Source organism: Gracilinanus agilis, chromosome 4 (genome assembly GCF_016433145.1).
Source record: "Gracilinanus agilis isolate LMUSP501 chromosome 4, AgileGrace, whole genome shotgun sequence".
Classification (NCBI taxonomy): Eukaryota; Metazoa; Chordata; class Mammalia; order Didelphimorphia; family Didelphidae; genus Gracilinanus; species Gracilinanus agilis.
The window spans coordinates 456,047,668-456,056,200 of record NC_058133.1 but is presented as its reverse complement, the minus strand read 5'-3'; positions in this window follow the sequence as shown (position 1 = coordinate 456,056,200).

Genomic DNA, 8,533 nt, shown 5'->3' with positions numbered 1-8,533 from the left:
CTCTCTCTCTCTCTCTCTCTCTCTCTCTCCCTCTGTGTCTATTGCTCTGTCTTTGTCTCACACACCCGTGCATATACAGATATGCACTTATACACGCTGTCATGTTCCCCTTTTTAAATAAAAAAGAGCAGACGATTTTGGTTGACTGAAAGTTAGTCAATAAGCCAGGAAAAGAGGAGGAAGAAAAAGCTCTGCATTTTTAAGCCTGCATAGTTCCTGGAATCCCAGACATTGTTTAGAAGGGCAGCAGGTGGCAGTAGTGGGGTCATACCTGAAGTTGTATCCTGAAGGCTAATTGGCAGAAAACACCTTTTGAGGCAAGTTAGGCAGTTCCCATGATTTTCTATAACTCCAGCAATTATGGAAGTCAGACCATGTCCAAGGTGCAAGGTGTGTATTTTTTTTTTTTTTGGTGGTGGGAGACAGAGGGTTGGGGTGATGAAGTCAGCATTCAAGGATCCCACATTTTATATTCTTGGAGGTGTCTCTTAAAAAAGAGCACATTCAAACCCACATACACATTTATATTAAGAACTATGTTAATTGCAAAGCAAATAATATTTCAGATTTAGAAGGCCTCCTCATCTCTAAATATAGCCACCAGAGTTGCAGGTCTAGCTAGCAAACGTGGAAAAGTCTTCTTTTTTAGCAAATCAATAAATGGAGCATTTTTAGAGATATATGATTAATTATTTAACACATTAAGAAACCTTTTGCTGCTTGTTGTGTGATGCTACCCAATTGTGCTATCTCTCTTTTTCCTCATCACAAGCTAATTGTTCTTTTTAATACAGGGTCTACAAATCACTTCATTTCCTCTTCCTTTTCTCAGCTGCATGCTGGGCCAACCTGGTTGGGCTGTAGTTCTTAGTGAATATAATACCAATATGGCTGAAAGAATTAATGTATTGAGCCTCTTTATAAAAAATTTTATATACCTCAAAAACATCTATTAATCAGGCAAGTATATGAGTTAAATAGTATACTCTCGCTTGCTTAATAACATAATCACTTGTTAAAATGTCTGTAAAAATATGCTACTAATGCAGCTATGATTTAGAGCTATTTATGGCAGGTTTCAGGGGCACATTTATTGCATGTTATTAAAATATTAATAAACTATTAAAGTATCACCTTAATACTTCTGACTGGATAGAGAAAATTGTAGGGCAGTAACAATGCATTGCCTTCATTCTGCTTATTAATTCAAAGATGGACCACTATTCTGTTCTCCCTCTTATATACGCCATACCTTCCTTCTTCCAACAATGAGTAGAAACCAGTCATCCATGCTAAATATAGGTTTCAAAAATCCAAGGAAAGTACTGCTTAAAGGCAAAATATTCTCTTTGTAGTGTAACGACTACCTTATTCCTAAGACTTAGATCTTATTCTTTTTTGGGGGAGTTTCTCAACATGGTCATTCTTTATACTTCTTACTATCAGCTTTGTAAATCGGGACCTTGGTTGAAGACTTTCTGGGACATTAACAGATTTATTCCAATTAACTGAATTTCAGATATCCAGTGACCTTCTCTCTCCAAAGCACAGCCAGCAGAGGACCAAGAAAAAAACAAACAAACAAAAAACCAAGAAAGTCTAGCATATAGCTAAAATAGGAAATCCCAAATTTGTCCACTAATGAGCATGTACTTTATTCATAGGTCAAGTCCTTATGCCATGTATTTACATATAGTAATTTGATTTCTATGCCCACAAAAGAAAAGAAAAACAGTAAATTAAAAGATAGAGGAGCTACCATGAGCATCCAGTCTTATGGGCATATGGTAAATAAGAGCTGATACCTTGATAACAAGGGAGCACAACAATAGATGACTAGAAACAAGAACTCAAAATGTATGGTGTCTTATGCCATGTAACATCATGGAAAATAATCTTGCATATTTTAGTAAGTCCTGAGAATCTTACTATGTAGCATATAGTTATAACTTAGTTTTGGAATGATAATCCTGAGTGATGGAGAGAGGATCACATTGTATTTAGTATTCTCCAAGAAGTCAAGGGTGGGTAGAATTGATTTCAGAAAGATGTCCATTTAAATAATTAAAATAAAAGGTATAAATATCTGGTTTTCTGTAAAATTTAACAATTCAGAATATCATTTCCCTCAATAAATGAGTTTTCTCATATATATTCCTTTCAACATATCTTCTATACACAGTGATTCCCAAAGTGGGCACCACTGCCCCCTGGTGGGTGCTGCAGCGATTCAGGGGAGTAGTGATGGCCACACTTTTTTTTTTTTTTTGTATTACATTCTATTCTGAGTTCAATAAATAGTTTCATAATTTCCAGGAGGTGCTAAGTAATATTTTTTCTGGAAAGGGGGCAGTAGGCCAAAAAAGTTTGGGAACCACTGTTCTGTAGGTTTAATGGTATTTCTGAATTGGTTTTGTTTTAAGTGCTTCAGAATTCACGCCCTGGATGGACTTCAATCTGTACCTCTTTCAGCCTCACTTTTTTTTCTTTTGTAAAATGAAGGAGTTGTTCAGGATGGCCTTTGGAGTCTCTTCCAACTTTAAATCTATGATTCTATGACCTTAAAAAGCTCATGGGGGCCGCCAGCTCACTGAGAAGATGTTTAAGAGATCAAGTTGTGCATTAACCCAGTGATAAATCACTAAAGATCATAATAGCAAACATTTAAAGTTCACAATAACTTCGAATGAAAGCAAGTAGACTAGAGTCAATCTGTTGAACCAAGGACAGTAACTCTGTTTTTTTTTTTTCCTTCTCTCCATTGCTCTTCTGGCAGAAGGAAAGCATGAAATAAGATAGTATCTATGTGAAGAGAAGTGTACAGTTTTCCAAATAGTAGTCTGACCATCCCAGGTGATATTTAAGCCAACACTTGAACACCATTTAATAACTAGTCATTCCATTTAATAATAACAATAATAGCTAGTATTTAGTAAGCACCTACTATGTGTCAGGTGTTGTGCTAAGCACTTTACAAATATCTCATTTGATCCTCACAACAACCCTGGGAGGAATGTACTATTATTATTCCCATTTTACAAATGAGGAACTATTCCTAGGAGAGGCTAAGTGATTTGCTCAGAATCGTAGAGTTGATAAGTGTCTGAGGAAGTAATTGAATACAGGTCTTGCTGACTCCTGGTAGAGCATTTTATCCACTTCATCGCTTGGGATGTTATCAAAAAAAGGATTCTCATTTCATAAGTAATAAGACTACATGGCCTATAAAAATCCCTTCCATCTCTCAGATTCTATAAGAATTTCAGAGCTGGAAGAGATGTTAGAAATTATCTAACCCACAACTTTATTTTGAAAGACTAAGAAACTAAGGTATCTGTCTTCCTAGGTTCTTTCCTGAAGATGTAGAGATTGATAATATTAAAACATGGACTAGAATATTCTCATCTTCTTGGTCCTAGTAGAGTGCTCCTCCCATTCTATCAGTTGTTTTCATATAGAGTATTTATCTACATCTTTATATCCAAGTTATATTGCCAAACTTTTGAGAACTGAAAATTGATAGTAGAAAAAAATTTTAAATATTTGTATAGAATCACAGAATTTTAGACTAACCAGCTACCTCTGAAGCTATCTAGTTTAATTGATATTAAAACAGAAATCCCTCTATACTTAGTATAAAATTCAAATAGAAATCCTTCTAGAATCATATTGACCTAGAAAACCAGAAATTAATATTATTTATGTTGTTTTGTATTTATACTTATTTATTAAGCATCTTCTCAATTATAGTTTGGCACCCAAGAGTTTTGCTCATCTCTAGAATTTGAGACCTCTGTTCTAAAGTATCCCTCTATAGTCAAAGATGGCAAGTTCATAATGGGTTATTGAAGAAATCTGAATGTTGAGATATTTATAAAGCACTTAATATGGTGCCTGGCATATAGTAGATACATAATAAATATTGGTCACCCTTTGTTGTTACATAGCAAGCCTCTGAGATTGTCATTGAGGAGCATCATTTTTTTCTAAAGGAATCATTAATACCACTGTAAAAGAATGCATCCTGAGCTGGATGGAGGAATAATCTGAACCAAAATCAAGATTCTTCCATCAATTTCTCACAGATTTGTGACTTTATCAGGTGTGACTGGTATCTCAGTTGACATGGAACAAATCCCTCCAAAGACATAATAGATGCCTAAGAATTACTACAGCTAAAAAATTAATGTCCTTGTGTCTATCTAGTCTACTGGTGAATTTATCAGAAATTAGTTAGACTGGTCTTCTGTCAGCATGCAATTAATTCATTCTGAGTTCTGTATTCAAAGCCCACCTATGAAGAGCGGTTCAAACTCACAAGGTCCTTTATCACCTTCTTATTGTCATCACTTATCCGTTATCAGATCAGGACTTTGGTAAAGGAAAGGCATTTTCAAGTTAAAAAAAAAAAGCGTTCTCAACCAAAACAAAGCCACATTTTAGAGAATTTTATGACATCAACCAATTTATAAATAAGACATAGAAACTACGCTGCCATGTTTTTCAAGTTTGGAGAGCCACATATCCAAGAAATGATCCCTTTATCTCTCGTAGTCATTTATTTGCATTCAGTAACCTGCTGCAGAATGATGAACTTCATCAAAACAGGGAGCTCTTCAAGGTCAACTGTTATACTTGATAACAAGCATTAAAAGTAGTTTATGAGCAACACATGTCATTAATTAGTAATGCACACACAGTTAAGTGTCAAGATTAAGCCACATTTATGTGTGCAAGCATGAATCATTACTTTTCTAATTCTTTATGAGGCAGGATTTTTTTTTAGTGTCTGAGCTCTTCATGTTATCTAATCAACCAGAAGGCATTGCATTTTCTTCAGGTGGTAGAAGTGTTTCAGATTTAATTATGTCTCTTTGACCTATGGTAATGCTTTCAGGTTTACATCTGCAGAGTCAACACCACCAAGTTGAAGCTGACCACTAATTAGAAGAACTGCAAGTCACACAATTTAAAAATAGAATAGGCTTATGATGACCAAGTCCATTATTTAAAAAAAAACACTAGGAAAAAAGAGTGATCTGGAATGTCATTTCTATATGTTGGCTCACATTTCCTACAGCTTTGACTTTTATTTCCAAATAGTTAGCCTGTGCTTGGATTGAAGCAATAACCTCCGACCTAGTCTGAATGGTTCCAGGTGTCCCTTGTTCTAGCCTCTTCTGCAGAAACTTAGATTGCTTTTCTTCCAGCTCTGTCTTCTGTCCTTAATTAAAAAATGATCTTTTGCTTTTATATCATCTTTATTTCCTAATATATTTTTTCTCTCTCCTACCCAGCAAGCTAACCTTTGTGAAAAGGAATAAAAATTAAAGCCCCCAAACCCTCCCCAAACAGTTCAAAACTAATGAACACTTTAAACAAATGTGGCGGTGTATAGTGTTCAGCACCCAGTCACTCACTGATGACTTCTTCTCCAGGATGACAGGTCATTTTAATTATAGATCATCCAGTTTCATCATTTGTTCATTCCATTTATTTTGCTGCAGTAGTGCATATTTTTTCATACTTCTTTTTATTTCACTGTCCAAAAAGTATATATTTATTTATATACTTATATATAAATATACATACATATTTATGATATGCTCCATTTTCATAATATATATTAATGCTCCAGAACCTACAATGGCTAATTTCTCTGAGCCTCTGTTTTCTCATCTGAAAAATGGGGATGATAATAACAGCTCCTTCACAGGGTTTTTTGTGAGGCTTAAAAACAGTAAAATAAGATGCAACATAACAGAGAGATTGGTCTTGAGGCCCAGAAGAACTCTGTTCAAGTTATACCGTAGAAACTTACTAGCTGATACCCAGTGCTATAATAATCTAAGAAAATGCCAAAGGACTCATGATGAAAAATGCTATCTTCCTTTAAAGAAAGAACTAATAGAATCTGTATCCAGGATAAAGCATATTGTATTTCACTTTTTTCTTCATTTTTTTAGTTTACTCCCACAAAATGACTAATATGGAAAACAAGTTTTACAAGATTGCACATGTGAAATTATCATCGGATTGCTACCTGTATCAGTAGGGGAGGAGAGAAAGCATTCAGGATTCACAATTTAAAATAAAAGAATCTTTTTTCGTTTTTACATGTAACTGGGGAAAACAAATTTTTAAAAAAGAAATTAAAAAAAACCCCAATAACATACCCACTGCCTGACTATAGACAAGCTACTTAAGATCTCAGTGATCAAGATAAGTCTAAAATATTATAAGCTACAAAAATATTTGGTGGAAGGAGGCCCTACAGTGAGAATTCCTTTCTTCACTGGTGTCTTGGTGGATAGAGCTACTCTTCTGCTCTCAAACTGATTTAAGAAACAGTGGAAATTAAAGAATACTTGTGCAGAACCTTTTGATCATCTTTTCCCTCCCTGATGTTTTCTATTGCCCATTTTTTAGAAGTCAGTGGTAAGGCAACAGAAATTGTTAACTTGGGTGCTGGCTCTGCCATTCACTAGCTTGGTGGGTTTTGGACAAAGAAGTTAATTTCTTTCTATTTGTTTTTCTCTCTTCCATGACACAAGCAACATAAGATCTGTCCTTCCTTTCAGCATTATATTGTAGACATGATGTGAAAGGCATTACTCATTTTATATGTGTAGAATTTTTGTTTTTGCTGAAAGGGACAGAAAAGGACATTTCTATAAGGAAAACATAAAAAATCAACTTGCAGAAAAATGTAATCTCAGATAAATTTTGAGAAGAAATATATATTGTTCTGAGGACCAAATCTAGAACTACCTAGAGAGATCCAGATGAATGTACTGAGTTGGACCTATTTGAAAACAGAGCAATCGTAGAGCTAATAATGGCTATAAGAACATTTTTGTTACCAGCTCATTTGCTTATGACTTTTTATACTTTTGAAGTTTATAAGTGTGGATGTGCAAATCAAATAATGGGATTTGGGGAAGATTTCATAAGGATTGTAGGCTTCGTTCATGGCAGAAAGGACCACTAGGAGGCTCTGAGTTGAAACTGCAGGATAAAAGAAGGTAGACAAGATATAAAAAGCTAGCTGAAGAAGAAAGGATAGAAAGAGAGAGAGGAAGGAAAATCTGAACTCAGGAGGAGTCAAGGAAATCAGGGCCAGTCACAAAACAGAAGGATATGAGAAAAGCTGTTTACAGAAGAGATAATACAGAACCTGACAGAAGCTGAGCTAGTGGCAATTCTTTGTAGCTGTTTTGCTAGGAGCCAGCTGATTTCAAGAGAGAATTACTGCTTTTTTTGATTGGCTGGTGAGATACAGGCCATCTACTGTTCTGATTGGAGTAGAGTTGAATCCTACTGTGGTATGTCTATAGAGCTGTCTGGGCTTATTGCTTGCTCTCTAGAACTGTTTATAGCCTGAGAAAGGGGAGAGCTTTCAGGGGTGCTTGGTTGCCCTGTACTTATTTTTCTGATTTTTAGAGGAAGAAACTAAGGAGAAATGGAGGCTGTGTATCTACTTTGTTGTGAGAAGGCATGGCAAGGTAAGGAAATAGCATTTTCTATGTGCCAAGCACTGTGCTAAGTTCTGGGGCTACCAGTAAAATAAAAAAGAAAGACAGTCCTTCTCCTAAAGGAGCTTGTGCTTTTTAAAAGAAAAAATTTAAATTCAATTTTATTTTTGGACTTATCAGCCATGCCCCCAAAGAGAAAGCAAGAAAAATAGACATCCTATTATAGTTGTGCATATGTGTTTATATACATGGACACACAAACACATATGTTATATATGTATATATGCACATATACATATATTCAAACAAAATGTAATTTCTAATTGGTGATATGTAAAAAAATAATTGATCTGCATGCTAAATCTATCACCTCTCTCTGGATTTGGACATCATGTTTCATCATGAGTCCTTTGGAATTATAGTCACTGTATTGATCAGAGTTTTTAAATTTTCACACACATAAGTCAACCAAGATCTACCTTCTCAGCCTCCCATCCTAACCTGTCCTCCTCTCCCTGCTTCACGTTAAGAATATAAGAAAAATAAAACTAATTACAAACCTGTAGAGCCAATCAAAGCAAAGTTCCACATTGGCCGTATAAAAAAAAAACAATATAAAAATAACATCTGAGTCCTTCACTTTCCTATTAGGAAGTAGATATCATGGTTCATCACTAATTCTCAAGAATCCTGGTTCATCATTATATTTATAAGAGTTCAGTCCAATAGTTTTCCTTCATATATATATATATATATATATATATATATATATATATACACACACACACACACACATTATACTTATACTCTATGAGCCAATTACAATGGTCTCCTTGCTGTTTCTTGCACATAGCACCCCATCTCTCCTCTCTATGCTTTTGCACTGACTGTCTTCATACCAGAAAAGGTCTTCTTCCTCATCTCCACCTCTTAGAATCCCTGAATTCCTTCAAAACTTAGCTCAAATGCTATCTTCTATAGGAGATCTTTCCCATTCTTTCATGACTAGAGCCGTTCCTCTGCTATTAATTTCCATCTACTTTGTTTTTTTTTATTTT